Genomic DNA, 22,797 nt, shown 5'->3' on the forward strand with positions numbered 1-22,797 from the left:
AATTTTATGTTTAAGACTCTCAACAAAATGGGTATAGAAGGAAAATATCTCAACATGATAAAGGCCATATATGATAAACCATCAGCTAACATCATATTAAATGGCACTAAACTGAAGGCTTTCCCCCTTAAATCAGGAACAAGACAGGATTGTCCACTCTCTCCACTCTTATTTAATGTGGTACTAGAAGTTCTAGCCAGAGCAATCAGACAAGACAAAGAAATAAAAGGCATCCATATCGGAAAAGAAGAAGTAAAGGTATCACTTTTTGCAGATGATACGATCCTATACATCGAAAACCCCCAAAAATCCACAAAAAGACTACTAGAAACAATAAGCCAATACAGTAAGGTCGCAGGATACAAAATTAACATACAGAAGTCAATAGCCTTTCTATATGCCAACAATGAAACAACTGAGAAGGAACTCAAAAGAATAATCCCCTTCACGATTGCAACAAAAAAAAATAAAATACTTAGGAATAAACATAACAAAGAATGTAAAGTACTTATATAATGAAAACTATAAACCACTGTTAAGGGAAATCGAAAAAGATATAATGAGATGGAAGAATATACCTTGTTCTTGGCTAGGAAGAATAAATATAATCAAGATGGCTATATTACCCAAAGCAATATACAAATTTAATGCAATTCCGATCAAACTTCCAATGACGTTTTTTAAAGAAATAGAGCAAAAAATCATCAGATTTATATGGAACTATAAAAAACCCCGAATAGCCAAAGCAATCCTAAAGAAAAAGAATGAAGCTGGGGGCATTACAATACCTGACTTCAAACTATATTATAGGGCCACGACAATCAAAACAGCATGGTATTGGCAAAAAAATAGACAATCAGACCAATGGAACAGAATAGAAAGTCCAGAAATAAAACCACATATATATAGTCAAATAATTTTTGATAAAGGGGCCAAGAACACACAATGGAGAAAAGAAAGCCTCTTCAATAAATGGTGCTGGGAAAACTGGAAAGCCACATGCAAAAGAATGAAACTGGACTACAGTCTCTCCCCCTGTACAAAAATTAACTCAAAATGGATCAAAGATCTAAACATAAGACCTGAAACAATTAAGTACATAGAAGAAGACATAGGTACTCAACTCATGGACCTGGGTTTTAAAGAGCATTTTATGAATTTGACTCCAATGGCAAGAGAAGTGAAGGCAAAAATTAATGAATGGGACTACATCAGACTAAGAAGTTTTTTCTCAGCAAGAGAAACTGATAACAAAATAAACAGAAAACCAACTAAATGTGAAATGATATTTTCAAACAACAGCTCAGATAAGGGCCTAATATCCAAAATATACAAAGAACTCATAAAACTCAACAACAAACAAACAAACAATCCAATAAAAAAATGGGAAGAGGATATGAATAGACACTTCTCCCAGGAAGAAATACAAATGGCCAACAGATATATGAAAAGATGCTCATCTTCTTTAGCTATTAGAGAAATGCAAATCAGAACGGCAATGAGATACCACCTCACACCTGTTCGATTAGTTGTTATTAGCAAGACAGGTAATAGCAAATGTTGGAGAGGCTGTGGAGAAAAAAGAACCCTCATACACTGTTGGTGGGAATGTAAAGTAGTACAACCATTATGGAAGAAAGTATGGTGGTTCCTCAAAAAACTGAAAATAGAACTACCTTATGACCCAGCAATCCCTCTACTGGGTATATATCCCAAAAACTCAGAAACATTGATACATAAAGACACATGCAGCCCCATGTTCATTGCAGCATTGTTCACGGTGGCCAGGACATGGAAACAACCAAAAAGCCCATCAATAGATGACTGGATAAAGAAGATGTGGCACATATACACTATGGAATACTACTCAGCCATAAGAAATGATGACATTGGAACACTTACAGCAAAATGGTGGGATCTTGATAACATGATACGAAGCGAAATAAGTAAATCAGAAAAAACCAGGAACTGTATTATTCCATACGTAGGTGGGACATAATAGTAAAACTAAGAGACATTGATAAGAGTGTGGTGGTTACGGGGGGGAGGGGGGAATGGGAGAGGGAAAGGGGGTGGGGAGGGGCACAAAGAAAACAAGATAGAAGGTGACAGAGGACAATCTGACTTTGGGTGGTGGGTATGCAACATAATTGAACGGCAAGATAACCTGGACTTGTTATCTTTGAATATATGTATCCTGATTTATTGATGTCACCCCATTAAAAAAATAAAATTATTATAAAAAAAAACAAACCTACAGTTTGGAAATGGGCTAATATTAAGATGTTTAAAAGAAAAATAAAAGGATGGTCACATAAAAAAAAAAAAAAAAAAAAGAAAGATGGAAGGAAGGAAAGAAGAAATAAAGTACTAAGAGTGGATCATATAAAAGAAAAAAAATTGTTAAAGAAATAAAATGTTAAAAAATATTATAGCCAATCAATTAATTTCCTTGCTTTGCCTCCAAGTCTTCTCTCTAAACACTTTGCTCTTACCTCCTAACAGTGAGGTGCTCCTAGCCACTTTTAGTTTGGCAATGCCTCATTTGGATTAATGTTTGTTCAAATAAACTTTAAAATTTTTTTGAATAGTTTACTTTTGTGAAGGTTGTATTGCCCTACATGGAAAAACAAACAAACAAACAAACAAAAACACTGGTTTAGAAAAAGGTACATTTTAGGAACTAATTTTTTCTAAGTTAGGCTTTAGTATCTTAAAAGAAAGCAATATACACAAGAACAGATTTTACTGCGATGCCAAGATACTAAATAGCTGACCTAGTTATTATAGTTTAATTGTTCTTTATCATTATAGTTTCTGACAGCACTAGCCTTGGCTTCTACAAAAGCATGAGCAGCATTGACAGCAGGAACACACATGATTTATTCATTAACAGTGATCTATAGCTTCCTGCATTTTAAGCTCCAGGCACTCACACTGTACAATGCCATGTCATTCAGCAAGAACTGATCTGAGACAGGAAGCACTTTAGCATGTTTACAGAAATATCTTTTAAAACAGACTGAACTACTAGACAACCCACCTATAAAGCTCTGGCTCTAAGAAACTTGGGTAAAAGATTATCACTCCACACTCACGAAAATCAATTTTGGAGACTGACAGTTGTTCCAGACGGATATTGGATTTCTTTTTCTTCTCTTTTTTTTCATTGAATTGAATTTCCTGGAGGCTGTGAATATACTAACATTCACCAGGTGCTTTTTTCTGACTCTAACTGGTAATTTTTAAAAAGCCATTAAATACCCCTTTTATATTTTTATAAAGTATCCTATGTATACAATAGAGAACATTGTTATTGATAGTTGTTTACAAAACCAACAACTGATGACAGGCCAACCTGATAACTTTCATACATAAATAATAATAACAATAATAATAGTGACTAACATTTATTTGAACATATAAATTGTCCCATTTAATCCTCAACTGAAACTGTAAAACTCATATCTCTGTGTTATTTATTGATAGCCTACTGAGGCGAAGATATTTTGAGCATCTTGCCCAAAGCGACATAGAACTTCCTGGAATTAGACCTTATATGATCAGAGTGCAAGACCTGAGTTGCCCATCACTGTTATACTGCATTTTTATTTCTAGAATTTCTTCAATTCCAGGAAATAATACAAGAGTCTATCACCCAAATGACAGAAATCATTTCTATGTAAATTATTTACAAATTTGTCTCCAAATCTGAACACCTTCCTGCAGAGCGACCTCTATTTCCGAATGCCTAAAATGCTCTTACAGCACAAGTACCTGCTTATACTCACTTTGCAACCACCTTCATGTGCCTCAAATGCTTCATCTTTTCTTCTAATTCAGACTCCAAACAAAACTTATAATTAATCTTCCTGAAACCTCAAATTGAATCTTCTCTTTACCTGTGCAGACACCATTGAGAGAACAGAGGAGCTGTGGCTGTCGGGCCAAGGGACAGAACATGGCTTTGGCAGTCATAATGGAGGCAAAACCATGGAGCTTGTAATCCTCTCTGCTTTCCTTCACGTTTGTACCCGCCTCCTAATTCCAAATGCATACACAGGTGCTTGACTCTGGTGGGTCACGCTCTTCTCCATCCTCATTGTAAACATGTGCTCTTGGAAAAAGATCTAGTAACAAAAATTAACAAATAAGAGAACAAACAACGGTATAAACAGCAGTTAACATTTACTTGTAATCCTTTCCTTCTGTATTTGAATTGGAAGAAGGGACTAAAAATACAGTTCTTAGAATGGAATCTTATTAATTACAAAGCCAATGGGCAGAGATTTGACTGATCTAAAGAGCCCCTTGCTTATCTTGCCTTACACTCTTAAGACATTGATAGATACTTTCTCATTAGCACATTCTCAATAAAATACTAAGACAAGAGTAGAGAAGTTTGGATGGAAGAGTCCTCCAAGGGGTATGGTACACAGTGATGATGGATGTCATTGAATAATGACTGAAAGAGCTACTAGAATGTCAGAAATGTTGTTTCTTTGAGAATCTCCAAGGGATGGATAGATTGGAAGTAATTGGTGCAGAAGCAAGTGAAAAAACAATTTAAATTTGCACTTTACATGGATTATCAGGAATTCTAAAAAAGCTGGCAGTATAATCATTCATAACATGACCTAGTAATATTAGAATTTTAATACTGCTATGCCCTCCTGAGCACTTCTTGATAAATTCTCTCAAGTGTACAGATTTGCCTGAAAATAAATGTACTCACCTAGGGATTTAGTGCTTCTCAGTAGTCTTTTATTTTTCTTAGGCACTTTTCTTTCTTACTTCCTCAAAACTTATTTCAAACCTTTTGTTTTTCTATAACTCTCCTATTTAAATCTTTCTCTACCTTATTCAAAGAAAACTGTCTTGGAGAAAACAGGTGATCACTGTTTGAACTATTTCAAGTTCTTACCCCAACTTTACAAATGTACCTGTACTCACATCTATCATATATTTTCTTTTGCAGTCTTAGAAAGAATAAGATATACTTTTGTTGTTTAAAATTAACTTGCCCAGAAGTGTAACTCATCTCACACTTTCCCAACTGCTGAATTACCTGGCTTCATCAATTTTCTCCAGTCACTATTGTAACCGCAATCTATTCTATTCCTGTTCATCCTCTCTGAAGTCTCTTTGACACATCATGTGTCAGTCCTAACCTCCAGTACCTCAGAATGTGACTTTATTTGGAAATAGGGTTGTTGCAGGTATAAATAGTTAAGTTAAATGAGATTATATTGTAGGAAGCTGGCCTCCTCATTCAGTGTGACTGGTGTGAGGAGAAGACAGCCATGTGAGACAGAGACTCAGGAAGCATGCCATGTGATTACAAAGTTAGAGATTAGGGTTATGCAAATGCAATCCAAGGATGGCCAAAGATTCTCTAAAGAAATACAACCAATGGTAAGTACATAGATAGATAAATAGATTGATCAGTAATTTTCAAACTTTTCATCTCATGGTACACATAAACTAACATAAACTAATTACTAAAATTTTGTGAGACACTGAAAATATATTTTTGCTGATCTGACTAAAAAAAAATAGGTATGATTTTGATTCATTCACACCAGATGAATTTTGTGTTGGCTGTTATTTTTTTAATCTGACAATCTAAGGAATAACAGGTCAGTGCCCCTGACTAAATAATCAAGTAGTTCATGTTTTAAAAATTCTTGCAGCATTGCCTGACCTGTGGTTGTGAAGTGGATAATGTGTCAACCTATAATGCTGAGGTCACTGGTTCAAAACCCTGGACTTGCCCTGTCAAGGCACATATGAGAAGCAATGATTATGAGTTGATGCTTCTCACATCTCCTTCCGTTTTTATCTCCAGTCTCTAGAAAACAATCAAATAAAATCTTACAAGAATTTTTTTTTAAGAATACCAGTGTGTTGTGGCACACTGGTTGAAAATTATTGAGCTATATACAGCATATATTATTATAATATATTATATATATGATATGCATATGTCATTTGTATTTATTATATCTATTATAAAAAATGGGCTCATGTGGTTGCGAAGGCTTCCAAGATCTGCAGTCAGCATATTGGAGATGCAGAACCAATGATGTAGTTTCAGTTTGAAAGTATGAAGGCTTAAGACTCAAGAAGAGCTTGAACTAACATTTCAGTTCAAATCTAAAAGCAGAAAAAGATCAATTTCCCAGCTCAAACAATCTGAGGAATACCCCCTTACTTTCAGAAGGATAAGCTTTTTTGTTCTATTCAAGTCTTCAACTGATTGAATGAGAACCACTCACATAAAAGAGGGCAATCTACTTTATTCAGTGTGGCAACTTAAATATTAATATTATCCAAAAACCCCTCCCAGACACACTTAGAATAACGCTGACCAAATATCTGGGCAACACAATTAAGTTGACACATAAAATTATCCTAGTCATATATAAAGAACAAATTAAGGAAAGAAGTGATTGTTTACTACTGGGATTATATAATTTAAAACCCTGAGTTTAGGAATTTTCTTCCAAAAATATCTGAAAGTATTGCTTGGAACAAAAGGTAGTATTTTGCATTCCACCTGACATCTAATATCACACACTGATTTTCTTCCTGCCACAATAAATTTCAATTTAGCTATTTATACCCTACGTTTAGCTAAGAAGAAGTAAAAATACTAGATTAATAATTCCATTGACACATTGCTTAATTTGTCAGTGTTGGCTCACACCAGGAATACCTCATTACTGGTAAAAATATATTATCCTCCCCCAAGATTACCTATGTTGCAAATGATCTTGTCTCAGTCAGATTAGAACATGTAGTAAGTAGAATGGCTTGAGATTTTTGAATATTGAAGGCTTCTCTATGTTTGCATTGTGTTATTGACACAATGAGGATTAATACAAAAGCATCTGACTCAGCAAAAAGGCAGTAGAATTCGGGTTATATCATTCATTAGTTTGGAGATCTCAGATGAATGAGTTATTTTCCAGCAACCTCAGTATCCTACAGAGGATGTTAATTCTTCCCTCCCAATTCACAGTGTTGTTACAAAAATTAATGAGATGAAGTGTATGATTTTACTTTGTAAGCTCTAATCACTATTTATGAGCTCATTCAACACACAATATCTCAGCATCTTTTATATCTAAGTATTGCTTGTGCTGCTGAAGGAAACAAAATGGTGACACTACGGTCTCTGGCCTCTAGGAATTCACAAATGTCAATGAAGGAATGGTGTATTGGGTTAGGAGCTACAAATACTTCCGTGTGAGTAGAACTTGGCAGGTACTTGTAAGTGCAGTAGAAAATAAAATTATAAATGTAATTAGAGTTTAATTTGAGAAGAATCTTATATGTCCTGAGTGAGAGTTCAGACTGTTCTATTATGTTAGGGAGAGTTATTAAAGTATTTGTAACATGGACATAACATGATCTGTTTTATATTTTTAGACACTCCTTTTGTCAGCAGGATGAGATATTACACTACAGAATACCTTAAATTGGATGGATTAAGGACAGTTAAACCTATAACTAAGATATTGTTGATTAGGAACATGCATTTTTTGCAAATAGCTGAAGTTTCAAAAGTATTAATATTTTATCTTCACCCTTGTCTTTATACCTGTGTTTCTTTTTCTGCCCTTTATGAGCAGATGTTCTTATCTTTAGTCCAAAGATGAAGAAAGTAAATCAGAAAGATGTTGAATGACACAATATGAGATAGCTGCTAGCCCTGTTCAGGGTCAGAAATAGAACACACTGCAACTACTTCTTAAGTCAGTACTAGCTCAAAAGCCAGGTAACAGCAGAATACCTGCTCTGCCTGTAGACTATAGGAAAGTCTTACTGGTATCAGGCTTTGGTGTATTGGTTTGGCATGCTAACCTCTTGTTCCTGCTTTATAATTGACTCAGGAGAGAAAAAGAAATGCATCTGACCCCATCACTGAAATTTGCTTCGGTCTCAGGGACATAGCATTACTTCATTTATATCTCTTCTATAGAAAAGGAGCATATCAAAGTATTGGTGCAAATAGTCACAGAGGCCAGTAAAGCCTGATTTCTGTTAATGGAAGACGTTTTGTTCTTGTAGCTCTTTGAGGTATGTTGTCATAGCTTTGCAGCTTTAGGAAGGAAAAAAAATGGGGTGTTTACATGTGATGTACATGATAAATAGTAAGCTATGTTCCAGTCCTTAGTCATATCCTAGCTATGCCTTAGGATAAATCTCTGCATAAATAATTGTAAAACAAAGACTGTATTCATAGGTCCTTGAGTAAAGACACATGAAAAAGGCATATTAGGATATTTTGAAAAATATACATATACTTTATATAAAATGATTTTGAAGTAATAAAGTTCATTTTGTACTTTAAGATCAGTAACACCAAACACATGGATAAATCTATAGTCTATTTATTGTCTTGGTTGATTCAAAGGAGAATATTTAAATGAACAGGAAAGAATCTTATTTATGTTTTATCTAGAAAGTTAGTGAGGCTAGTGAGTACTTCACTCCCACCCTTCCCAGTGCTGTACCAGTGCTCTCTTCTAGGTCATCATCCAGAGACTCTCCACAGCCTACACAGTATGTACGGAACTGTTGAAATTCGTACTCTTAAGAATAAATAATTACAAGCAGTTTGGCATAGGGGCAAGACTGAAAGTAAAAAACTTGATCAAATCCGACTCTAGCTCTGTTATATATTGACAAATCTTAGATACTAATTTTCCTATCAGTTTTTACTATCTCTTTTATGCTAAATTATTTTAAAACTGACAATCCATTATATAAAACTTAGTGTCTGATATTATACTATCAGATATCATTCTCTAGTTATTTGCTGTGCCTAACATTTCTCTCCTCAATGAGACTGCAACTTTTCATATGTTTTCTTAGAGTAAATAGCCTAGTATTCAATACATATATGGATGACTTTAAAAAATTGCTTTTATCTTATCTTTATATTTTATCATAGTAATATCAGTTGCTAATTTAATATGCACTAATAATTACTCTAGTTAGATTTATGATGGCAGAATTTCCAAAATAAAGTCAAACTATTTTCATAAGTTGAAGGATTTACCCTCTGAGTTTCATAAGTATCCTGTGATTTTTAATGCTGGACACTGTTTTTTAAAAATATAGACTGCTCACAAAAATTAGGGGACATTTTATCACTTCATATTCATTTTAAAATATTCCATAATTTGTGTGAGCAGTATATGTTAACTATTTGGATTACTGACTGTATTATATGTATATATCATTGTGAAATGTGGATATAAAAAGTTAGATGTTTGTATGTTTAATTTCCATTTTCCTGCAAATATAGCATGTATCAGGTTGTAATGAGATTATAATACAGAAGAAACAACTGTTTGTAACTACTTAGCATGTAGGCACCATAAGATATACTTTAAATACAAAATTCTAGTTTGGAGATGGAATTTTTTTGTGCAGTCTATCATAGGTGGAGTTTCCTGCTTAAAATGCTTAACCAGGATTTGATCAAGAAGCCTCTAGTCTAGGCATGACCAACATACAGCCCATGGGCTGGATCCGGCCCACGTAATGAGTTTATCCGCAATTAAATTTTTAATATTCTCTACTACTTTAAAATCTTAGCTGCTCAGAAGCAGAAGCATCTTTGATTATTGGAAATTGAGATATTTAAGAAGATAGTGATACGCGGAAAAGAATTCCGCATGTGACTAATCTAGGGTTAACTTCCAATAATTGGTTGAATGGATTTGCAATACTTATTTTTTTAAAAAATTCTATTATAAAGATTTACAACTTTTGTACTTGTCTGTACTCGATATGAACTGTTTGACATTTAGCGGCGATGTGAAACCCCCATTCTTTTAGGTGGAGTTTGCCAGTGCGCACCCAAGGTCAAACAATTCGTTATTTTTATGGTCAAGTGTGCTGAATCAAGTGGCATTGTAGCATGGACACTAGCTGCAGTTGGTAACTGAAAATGTGCCCATTTGTTTGTAAAACGAAATAATTATTTTATTTGCTATATACCCCTTCAAGCTCATTCTATTAAATATTGTTTTGATTGATTGTAATACAGTGTGGATATTTTTACAGTATGTAATTATATTTTTATTAAAATATATTTTTATTAAAATAATATTGTATATTAAATTTTTTTTCACTCACTTACATTTATTCATAAACAAATTGCATAATAAAATTTTGTTTACTTAAACAAATCATTTTTGTATTTAACATTTTTTAATTTTAACATTTCATCCGGCCTGTGAAAAAAGTTTACTTTCTAATCTGGCTCGCAGGCAAAAAATGTTGGCCACGCCTGCTCTAGGCTCTCCGTGCCATTTCCCTGGAGGTGCTGGATGCATCTTCCTTGAAAACAAGGGTTACAAGGGTACTCTGTACCTGACTTCCAGAAAGGTTTTAAAATATACAAATAATACATACAACAACAACAAAAAGAACAGAAAGCACAAAATACATGATGAGATAGATTGAAAGTTCTGTTGTATTAATTTGCTTAGATTATTGCATAAATAATATTGCCCTTTTGAATTCAAGAGAATAATATGTTGTCATTTGTATACTCAGTTTTTTTCTGCCCAATCCACTGAATAAAACTGAGCCTGCAACATTAAAATGAAGAAGTACAGCCGTAGGTCAGATTGTAGGTACAGTCATTGCGGCTGCACGGTGGCTCCAAAAGACACAATAAAAATAGCAAGCAGCTATGGAGGATCTGTATAAGCCAACTACCCTGAGTACGTAAAGAAAAGGGGAGTGATAGCTATACTTTTGTTCCCACATAGGAACACTTCATTGACATTTTACAGAAACATTTTTTAACCAAATCTAAGTGATGAAATTAGTGACAAAAAGTATATTTTTCAATAAACTTTACCAAAGTAGATTTTTAGTGGGGGTGGGAGGATGTTCTGTAATTGATGCGTATAACAAAATCTTCCTCAATAAAAAAATATAAAATAGTTTCACTTCAAATTATAAATAGTAAAAATCAGCTTCTCTTGCCATTCTAATTTAATTTCAAAGTCTAGAAAAAATATTTAAATGTGAACATGTAATTCATGATTAATACATGAGAAAGAGCCCTGGCTGGTTGGCTCAGCGGTAGAGCGTCGGCCTGCCGTGCGGGGGACCCGGGTTTGATTCCCGGCCAGGGCACACAGGAGAAACTCCCATCTGCTTCTCCACCCCTCCCCCTCTTCTTCCTCTCTGTCTCTTTCTTCCCCTCCCACAGCGGAGGCTCCATTGGAGCAAAGATGGCCCGGGCACTGGGGATGGCTCCTTGGCCTCTGCCCCAGGCTCTAGAGTGGCTCTGGTCGCAACAGAGCATCGCCCCCTGGTGGGCAGAGCGTCGCCCCTGGTGGGCGTGCCGGGTGGATCCCGGTCGGGCGCATGCGGGAGTCTGTCTGACTGTCTCTCCCTGTTTCCAGCTTCAGAAAGAAAAAAAGAAGAAAAAAAAAATACATGAGAAAGATAAAACACTTGAAGCATAATAAAAACTGCACAGTACATTTATATATTCATTTTTGAGATTTCTGGGCAGTTTATTATTTAGTTTTTAGTAACCTCAAAAGAAAACAGTGTCTTTAAGAAACAACAATTTTTCATTTTAAATCAGAATAATGAACAACTTGGAGATAAAGATAACTATATTAATGATGATAGGAAGCTGGCTCGGGTATAAGTAATTTCTTATTCTTATCTTTCATTTCTGTCTCAACTTCAAAAGAATAATGAGACTCAGCTTTTCTTGCTCCTGTTCCCTCTCAGGGCTCTGTAAATGCACTGGGGAAGTTTTAGGCACTCTATAATGCTAAGATGACATTTGAGAGAGAAATAATATAACTATTTGAAAATAGTATTTACATTATGACTTATCAATAGTATGAAATAAATGTCGATATAAAAAAGCCATAATCTGAATCACTGTTCAACAATTAAAAATAAGAATATGAGCTTGCGATTTTTTTTTGTCACTGTGGTACATGTTTTAACTAAAAGAAATAAGGGTACAAAAACCCAGGTCTTTATTTGTTTAGTAGTAAGTGTAAAATAATTATTTTTCACAATGTTGCATGTGAAATGATCTGTAAAGAGAAACCAAACTGTTGTGAGTCTTTTGACAATTAAATAACTTTCCTTCTTAAACACACACACACTCATACACACATCTTGTTACACTGAAATTGGTAAAAACATGCTTTCGTTAATAAAACTTTATAAGGACAATAAATGTATTAAGTGTCTATCTAGCCATAATCTTAATTGTTTTCTGTCTAGGAATCAACATTTTCTGATAGTAACTTTGAATAAGAAAATTATATAATATTTCTTTGATTCAAAGGCTATATGGTTGGCATTGTCTCAAAGTTACTGTCCCGCATATTCTTCATGACTACATTTAGGTTTCAAAGATTTTTTTTTCTCTTTTTGCTTACAAGGAACATGGCTCAATTAGTATTGCAAAAATATCCTACCTAAACTCTATTAAGTAATTTATAAAATCTTAAGGGTAAAAAAAATTTAAGCAAAAGCATTTTACTAACCAAACACCAACAAGATAAAGGTCATTTATCAGGTAAAAAATCATATTTATCTTAACCACCAGTATGAGCTTAAAGAAGAAAACTGTGAGTAATAGACATTAAAAAAAAATAAATTATCTATATATGAAAATTAGTAGGTGATTATATTACACACTATACATCTACACATAAACCTTATGCCTGAGTATTTGTGTGTATATATATATATATATATATATATATATATATATATATTAGAATGATTTCATATATCACAACTGTGAAAACTGAGACAAATATCTAAACAGTGCCAGTGGTAGTTTTATTTTCCACTTTTCAATCAACTTGTCCAAGATCTTTCAAGATCTTTCAAGTCAAGATCAAATGGATTGGCAACATCCGCACTGAACTAGATGTTTGGAATCTAGAAAGACTAAGATCAGGTCTTGTAGTTGGTAGCTGATCGTGAAAATGTCCACAAAACTAATACAGAAAAAAAAGAAAATTAGGCTTTTTAATCAATTACACTTGGGTTCAAATTTCAGTTTAACCACTTAGCACTGGGTAACCCTGAGCAACTTTCTTAGCCTTTCTTGAACTGTTTTCCTATCTGCAAAGGGAGATAATAATACTAAACTCAGAAGGTTGTTGTAGAGATACAGTGAGGTAACATGAGGAGTACAATCAGCACAGCATCAAGAAAAGGTATCTTGTAGTTGAAAACAGAATTTTCAAGAAAGAGAGAGAGAGACTCTATTCAGAGCACAAAATAGTTAAGATGTAATTATATCTGGAGGACTAGGTTGGAAAAAATTACTGAAAGAAGAAATTTAGAAATATAAACTAATAAAATGTCCTCTGTAGCTGGTTAGAATTTTAATCTTCAAAATCAATTTTTTAAAAAGGGATTTCAGAGAAAACAGTAGAAGAAGATGCTAGAATATTTGGATACTTTAGTATATGTAAGTAAAATTGTCTGGTGTGGGTTTGGGTATATGCATGAAGCATCATGAAAATCACCCCAGAAAGCATAATTTGATTCTTGAAACACTGATACAATTGACATGTTTTGAAGAAGTAAATATCATTAAATAACATTTTTTCCTTTACCAATATTATTTCTTCCTCATTTTGATTTTAAAGTAATGATCTGTTAAGAACACCTAACAACTCAATTTTCTGCTCAAATGTACAAATTAAGAAACCATATATATTAACATACATTACAAATCCTGTGATACGTTACAAAATTCTTGTGAAAATTGTTTCAACAATTTTATTACATTCAGATAATGAATAGTGCCATAAAATATTTTTGAATGTTTTATAAAAATATATATTCCCTAGTTTGAGGATGTGATATAATGAGAGGCCTCCAAATCTGTTTGAACTCAGGATCAACCATCCTTCCTCTCTTCTCCTTGAAAATAAGACAAAGTTTCTTTCGGAAATGACGAAACTTTCTTGCAACTGCATAATAAACACAAGCTGATCCTCCATCCAGTAAATATTCCAGGGAAAGAAAACAGCTGGCATATGGAAGAGAAGCTTGTTCATACATTTCAAGATAACTTCCGATTAGATTCATCCTTAGATTATTCCAACCCACAATGTTTCTGGCTTGAATATAACACATACTGAGTGTTTCAGGAAGAAATATTTTTTTTTCTGAAAGCCAAGCTTATTGTTCAGCCTAGCAGAAAGGCCTCTTATCTCTTTGGGCTCCCACGGGCTTGTGGAATAAAAGTAAGTTGTGCATCGTTGGTTTCCTGTAGTCTCTGAGACCATATCAAACTGCCTGTGACATGCTCTTCATTCAACAGATGGAAAATATTGCCTTGCAACTCCGTGCCAGGAAGGGAGGCTCATTGGGAGAGGTGAATAGAGGCCTGGACAGGCATCCAGGCCGTGTGCATTCCAGCGAGGGTTAACGGTCAAGGAAAGTCGGAGTTCACTGAGGCAAGACAGAGAGAAATGGCCAAGCTGCTTTTGTGATTGATGATCAGTTGGAATGCAAAGGAAGAAGAGAAAGTAAGCATTTCAGGATGGACTACAAGCATTAGTGGTAACTATCACAACTAATTCTCATGATGATTTATAATGTGGCTCTGAGGCAAATCCATCCATCTGGTATGCTCAGTAATTTGCAAACCACGAGGAAACGCACAAAAATGTAATAAGACATTATAACCGTGGAAGTTCATTTAGAATTTTGGTTCTTCTTTTAGTGTTTTATGTGCTCCTTCACTATCTAAAGTCATCCATGTACATACAATTGCACAGTGCGTGTGTGGGATTGCAGTAAGCATGAGTCCCACCAGGCAGACTCGTTGCCACACTCATCACCAACTTCTCCCCTTTCTTTCTTTCTTTTTTTTTCTCTTTAGTTCTTTTTTATTTTTTTTATTTTTTACAGAGACAGAGTGAGTCAGAGAGAGGGATAGACAGGGACAGACAGACAGGAACGGAGAGAGATGAGAAGAATCAATCATTGGTTTTTCATTGCGCATTGCAACACCTTATAGTTGTTCATTGATTGCTTTCTCATATGTGCCTTGACTGTGGGCCTTCAGCAGACCAAGTAATAACCCCTTGCTGGAGCCAGCGACCTTGGGTTCAAGCTGGGGGGCTTTTGCTCAAACCAGATGAGCTCGTGCTCAGGCTGGCAACCTCGGGGTCTCGAACCTGGGTCCTCAGCATCCCAGTCCAATGCTCTATCCACTGCGCCACTGCCTGGTCAGGCTCTTTCTTTTTTTTAACATTTTTTTCCAGGGATTTGAGAGAGAGGAAGGGAGACAGAGAAGCATCAACTTGTTGTTCCACTTCATTGTTGTCCATTGAGTTGTGCACTCATTGGTTGCTTCTAGTATGTGCCCTGGCCAAGGATCACACCACCATCCCAGCGTGCTGGGACAACATTATATTCACTTAGCCACCCAGCCAGGGCCTTGCTTTCTTTCTTAAACTACATTTTAGTGTGGTCACTTTTGTATTTTCTGATTTTACTTTCCTCCTTTAGAATCTCTTGTCCTATCAGTCCTCCCAAAGCTGTACTAAGTGCAGACCTAATAAAACAATGTATTTATATTTGATATCTTACAAATCCAGATGATGGTGCTCAGGAAAAATGCTTCGCTCCACTCCACTGGAGGAAAATTACAATTTAAGAAAATTGTAATTTACTCAACTCATGAAGAAGTGTTTCTATCTCACCATGTCTTTCACATTGAGGCATGCCAGATCATTTTCAGGACAAAGTGTAGGACAGGTAGCATCAAATTCAAATGACTGCCTAAAATTCCTGAACAGCCTAACAATGCTAAGGAAGACATATATGTTTTCTTTTGGTAGAATGGCTTTGTCCATATTGAATGCCTTTAGTCACAAGGTAAAAGGTGAAGGGATAATGACTGGATAATGAATAGATAATGATAGATAAATGATAGATAGATAGATAGATAGATAGATAGATAGATAGATAGATAGATAGATAGATAGATAGATGATAGATAGATGATAGATAGATAGATGATAGATAGATAGATAGATAGATAGATAGATAGATAGATAGATAGATAGATAGATAGATGATAGAATGACTATAGAGAGATAAAGATCATCTTTACTCTTCTATTATAATTCAACATTCAGCAAATGTTTACTATGTATCAGATACTCTATATTTGCATCTCTGTAAAGTATTATCCTTTCTTGGCTATCTGTTTTTTAATATGAAAATGGAGACAGTTATAAAATTACACCATCACTATATGGCAGAACTATTCTACTGGAAATACCCTTTGTAAAGTCTATGATTGCCTAACCAATATGCCTTACACCTGAAACTAATACAAAATAATATTGAATGTAAACTGTAATTGAAATAAAATTTAATTTAAAAAAGAATATGAATCTAAATCCAATCACATTAAAGGTTCATGAAAGTGGAAAAGAAAAACATTTTCTCCCTTCTGACATAAACAACACATATAGTTGTGTCCTTCCAGTGCTCAGGAGCTCAATTAACAAGATGTGGCTACTGACTTTGAGACATGACAAAATTGTACATTTTAGTTAGAGTTGCTCAGCCTAGCTCCTTTAGCTCCAGTTGTCCAACACTGGATTTACACACCCCAGATAATAACTTCCCCATCTGATCTCTCCTTTTCAATTTTAATGGTCTTTTACTTTTTTTGTAGTTTGTTAGTTGCTCACTTGTAATAATTCACCTTATCATAGTCAGTGCAAACAACTTAATTTTTGATAATAAAATATTTCAATTAAGCACTGAAAAGTTTGTGTAGGCATACTGGAGCATATTTACAGGTTTGGTCTAATATTGTAATCAGTAATTATTTTCTTTTAAAATTGAAAACAATTTAAAATATATTCATAACTAAAATTGAAAAAAAACATTTGATTTGCTTTGATACACTAACTCATTAGTATATTCCATTATTTTGGGTAAAAATATGCACTTAGCAGTATACTGACACCTTTTTTATAGCAAATACTGTCAACAAAATAAGTCAACATTGCCATTGTTATGGTTGCAAAGGAGAATCTCCATTATGTTAGTTCAAGTAATGGATAATTTTGCATCAGAAACCACATGGATAGAAGGAAAGCAGTAATCACCTACACAGGGCCAGATCACAAAAAAACCCAAAACTATAGAACCCTGACATGTGGAGAAAAGAACATCAAAGGATTCAATCAGGACTTAAGGTGACTTCAGCTCACTGGAAAACTTCCCTTGCTACCAAGAGCAAGGATTTGCTGATCTTGACCACCCTACCAATGCCAGATCCTTTCTGCCTTCATCTCATTTCTGCTTTTGTGCCCGAAGATCTCACTATAGCTCAAGTGCAAATTCTTTTAGTTTTCTGGTGTATCTATTTAATTCCAGGTAATTTTCATATCTAATAAGTAGACATTGTCTTTGGCTTTATGTTATAGATAAGAATATAAGTGTTATCAACTCATATCCTTATAAAATTTACTGAATCTTGCTTTTCTGACAAGAAACAGGAGAAAACTGACTTTAAAAAATGAATCTAGCCTGACCAGGCGGTGGCACAGTGGATAGAGCATCGGACTGGGATGCAGAGGACCCAGGTTCAAGACCCCGAGGTCGCCAGCTTGAGCGTGGGCTCATCTGGTTTGAGCAAAAGCCCACCAGCTTGAACCCAAGGTCGCTGGCTCCAGCAAGGGGTTACTCAGTCTGCTGAAGGCCCGCAGTCAAGGCACATATGAGAAAGCAATCAATGAACAACTAAGGTGTTGCAACGCGCAATGAAAAACTAATGATTGATGCTTCTCATCTCTCTCCATTCCTGTCTTTCTGTCCCTGTCTATCCCTCTCTATGACTCACTCTCTGTCTCTATTTAAAAAAAAAAAAAAAAAGAATCTAGAAGACAACAAATAACCTGCAAGCAGGCCACTGGGGGAGGGGGGGATTCAAAGTTTTGACCACACCCTGGCTCTTGGTGATGTCACTCAGCTCTTGGTGGTGTCACTCTAATTTTCTCAGTTCTCCTCAGCTGTTCAAAGTACGCATGCTCTCACAACAACCCATAAAGCAGAAAAAAGAAAACGACATCAATGAGTTAGTTATTCAAACCTCAGTGAACAGTATTTAATATTATTACATAAGAACAAGAGTAATATGCATTTTACTTAGGCAGATTTTATTTTCTTAGCTCAATTTTGAAAAGTGAAATCCATGTTTGGAGTGCTGATTTATGAAAGGATATTGAATCCCAAATCTCTTCTACTCATTCACAGGAAACTTCCTTATTAGAAAATACTATGTCAAGACGTGTTAGTTAAAAATGATACTCTATTTTTTCATAGAAACATTCAGCTTGACAATTATTACTGTATTTTTAAATCAGCTTTAACATTTACTTTAAACTTTTGTAAAATGGTCTCTGTCTGCTTAGATGTCTGGAAGCAGGAATGTGGTTGAAACAAGAGAGAAATTTCATGTCATAAATATAGCCAAATATTACATTTAGCATTATTCCTTATACATTTTTTTGTTGACTGGGAACATCTAGATATATGGTACCAAACTCTATTTGCTACCCCTTTAGAGAATACCACTATAAGGTTGAAATAGGACAATAATTCAGTTGGTCAAAATTTTTTGTCTAGAGCCATATGTATAATACTGGATTTATTATTTTCCAGATGTAAAGGAATCAAGGTTTATAGTCTAATGAAGAGAAAGATTCACTAAGCATGAATGAAATAAACTATGATATGAACAATGGAGCATAGTCCAGTTAAACATCAATACACAGCATCAACACATAAGCAACTATGTAGTATTAATAAAATATGATCATATGTTTTCAGAGTGGAGCGTACCATGAGACAAATTCTCTCACAAGCTATCTTTCCTGACTTCCTCTGAATGGAATTTACCTCTCCACATATTCAGAAACACACACACACACACACACACACACACACACACTCACTTTTGTGCATTTCCCTCTCCCTATTCAGTTATGTTTTGAATTGCTTCACTAAGAAAGAGAACTTTTTCAATATACTAGGCAAGTTTAAAATATAAATCATTTGGGGAAGGAAATTAATAAATAAATTCACATTTATGGAAATAATGAAAATGAAATTTTAAGACTTATGGTAAATTGTTTGTAATATTAAAGAAATGTCAGTTGATTTTTTTCACACTCTGTTGTAAATTGTAGCAGGATTTTATCTACAATTTTTGATAGAATGGATAAGTCTGAATGAGAGAAGAAAAATGAGACTGAGCAAGCTAACATATACTTTGTGACTGCATTCTTCTCTAGAATTAGTTGTTTTGACAACATTTTCAGAAGGAAATAAGAAAAAAAATAAACTTAAAATGCTTCTGCAATTTCTTTTCTCATTTTGTTTTTACAACTTCTTACACTCATACCTTTGCCCTACATAATGCTTTTTCTATATTGTCTAAAACAAAGACAATATAGAAAATAAAATAAAATAAATATCAGTTTGAAAAATGTAAAAACAGATATCACATCTATGTTTACATGGGTTGTTAAATTACAAAGTTAAGCACATTAGCATGCATTTTTACATTGCTTATTACTAATACTTTCTTATTTTTTAACTGAAAATGTTAGCATATCAGTATCCTATGCATGAATAATTATTAAAATTATAGCTAATAATGAACTTTTAATCTACAATGGGATATGGTGAGGAATAAAATAAGAATTAATTACTATAAATTTAAAATCTATGGGCACCAAGACTATTCTTCCCTCTATCTCTTGACATAAAAACATTAACAGATATGCAAAACTACATAATCAGTGATAAACTAAAGGGTAAACCAATTACCCTGCAATAGCAAACCAATACCTCCTGCAACATTTTGATATAATATTAAGGGCTGAATGGTTCAGTGGTTCATTCATATTCTGTATTCCTGGTTCCTCCGTTGATCTCTTAGAGTAAATCAACATTAATTAGTTCTGGTATAAAAAGTCTGTTATTGGCAATAGACTTGATACATCTCACCTCCGCTAAAGGGAATGTGAAAAACACATAATTTAGGCACAGTTTCTCTCATATTATATGTTAAAACTAGTATCCTGGAATTATTGTAAAGAAATACAGAATCTATGTGACAAGTGCATTTCCTTGTGGGAAGAAAGAAAAGCAAACAATAATCAATATAAAACAAAGGCATTAGAGGCAGAAGTGACTCTTAACCATTTCTGATGAAAAAAGAAAAGAGTTGCACATAATAAAATCCTGGAAACAATAATTAATTTTAAGAGTACAAGCAGACAAACATTGTTTAATTTAGAAAATGAATGGCTTGAATTTTCAGTCATATTATTCCCAGTATAACCATTATCAACATTATTTGTGATGTCAAAGAACAATAACAAAGTTAGCAGGGTTCTAACATATTAATTCATAAAAATTATTTTAATATAGTTTTTAGATCTTTTAACAGTTTCTGTCAAAGTAAACAATGTTGCTGGTAATAACTAACTTAGGAAGTATGACAAATTACTTGATAAAACATACAAATGAAAGTGGAAACTAAAACAAGTATTCCTATTAAATCTGCGTGATATGCAATGCTGCCATATTCGAACATTTCCACATTTGTAAGAGAATTCTTTCCCTTTTCATATTGTTATGCTGGTACATTGTTTCCATCAGTGATTTCCAGATCAGCAGCCTCCGCATCCTCTGAACATTTGTTAGAAATACCAGTTTCTGACCCAGATCTGCTGAATAAAAGATTCTGAGGTGGGTCCTGGCAATCTGTGTTTGAATGAGCCCTCCAGGTGATTGTGACTCAATAATTTAAACCATTGGTTTACATAAGGTCACAGAGGAAACTAAATTATAAAAGAACACTAAAAAGAAAAAGGAGATGCATATTACAGCAAAAACTAATTTCATGAGCACATTTTCTGGAGTTCAATAAGAAGGAAGAGATGTTGTGTTACATGGCAATAGTACCTTAATTTCAGAGCACTGTTTACAATATTTATAAAGTACTTGTCCATACATTAACTTTTTAATGGACTTGATAACACCACAAAACTATTTGTCAAAATATTTCTTTATTCTAGACATATTCTAGGTCAATATTCTAGAGATATTAAGCTGTAAAAAGTGCTGAATATCAGGAAATAATTCACATAGATTAGAGATGAAATGACACTACATCCAAGAAAAGAATATACATACAGTAAAATATGGGAAAATGCTAAAAAGGTAATGCTATATTTCAGAGAAGGACAAGTCTACTTGTTGCTCTTTTGTCTGCTCCTTTCTTCTTTATTTTTCTAGTCCTCATATTAGGTGACCTACAATTACACTTGGGAGTATTTTCTAGAGTATAATTTTTTGACAACGGAAAAAAATTATTGTAACTGTATCACTAATCTTACATGACCTACATCCTCATAATGAGATTTGTGAATGAAGCTTTAATGCTTGCAAATACTTTTAGCTCAATGGCCTGTTCGTTATCCCTAGGAGGTGGGTATTTAATCTGTCAAACATTTGTAAAACACTGAAAGCTGTATGGCCTTTGACCCAGGTCACTAAAATGGTACTCCATTCTGGTGACTTTTTGATTTCACCCAGCAGGTCCCATACATTTGTACTGTGCATTATGAAGCATTCAGGCAGAGTATGATCTTTGACTTCTGGCCACCTGTGCCCCATACTTTTTGTGTGAAAGAAAGAAATGACAGGGTTGGAGATTAAGTCCAGCTTTCCTTTTTTTTATTCAGGTGTATTGCTAGCTGAGTTGAATGACCCATGTGGGTGCTTTAATTTATAGTATTTTTTTTTACTGTTATAACTTGTAGCAATGCATGTGTTACTGACAAATTATCTTAACATTCTGTGTCACAAATGAGTTCTATTCTTTGGGAAGTAGATATATCAATCCAAACAAATCTAACATATTGCATGCACACATACATAGTATATGCATTCTTAATTACTGCATGTGTTTTCCATATTAATGTCATCATCATTGTTTTTAAATCCAGAATCCTTGACATTTTGGAATGCATTCCATGGGCTTACAAGCAAGTTTTATATATTACTATTCCAGAATCTAACCTCAGGATAACATTTGGAGATCCTATTATGAACAAGTTTCCTTAAAACAGCTCTATGAAAATCAACAACAAAAAGACCTCACTAATAAAGCATAAAATCTAAGACTCTCTTCCATTGCCTACCACTCACTCAAAGAGAATTATTGCATCTCTACTATGTACCAATGATTATGCCACGCACAGCAGAAAATATAAAGATTGGTTTCTTCCCTCTAAGAATCTGATAAAGGAGCTAAAACAGATGCACAGAATAAGGTCAGGCTGCCCTAGTTCCAAACCAGGGGGTAGACAATGATTTCTGAAGGGCGATTAAGGAAGATGAGGAGAGGCTTCTTGGGGAAAAGTGGCATAGATCCTAGGACTTGAATGAAATATATCATTTCAACAAATATAAGTAGAAAATAATCCATGGGGAGTGAATAACATAAATTATTAAACAGGAAAGAAAAAAACCTGGGCTTATTAAGGAAATACCATTGTGTTTACTGAATTGATAATAAGACAAATGAAAAAAAGTGGCAAGGCTTACATAGAAAAATGTGGAGCGAGCTGGATGAAGGAGGAGGTTGAAGGCGATGCTAAGTAATTTAAACTTTATGACAATAAAAAGTTGATAGTCATCAGTTTTTTATTA

The 22,797-nt window shown here is 34.2% G+C and overlaps 1 non-coding gene across 1 annotated transcript; it reads left to right on the top strand.

Annotated features, from left to right (window-relative positions):
* The first annotated feature begins 11,093 nt into the window (after nt 1–11,093).
* On the top strand, nt 11,094–11,169 carry TRNAG-GCC (transfer RNA glycine (anticodon GCC)). Its single transcript has one exon. It is a non-coding gene; the product is annotated as a tRNA-Gly (tRNA).
* The last annotated feature ends 11,628 nt before the right edge of the window (nt 11,170–22,797 follow it).

This window comes from Saccopteryx leptura, chromosome 4 (genome assembly GCF_036850995.1).
Source record: "Saccopteryx leptura isolate mSacLep1 chromosome 4, mSacLep1_pri_phased_curated, whole genome shotgun sequence".
Classification (NCBI taxonomy): domain Eukaryota; kingdom Metazoa; phylum Chordata; class Mammalia; order Chiroptera; family Emballonuridae; genus Saccopteryx; species Saccopteryx leptura.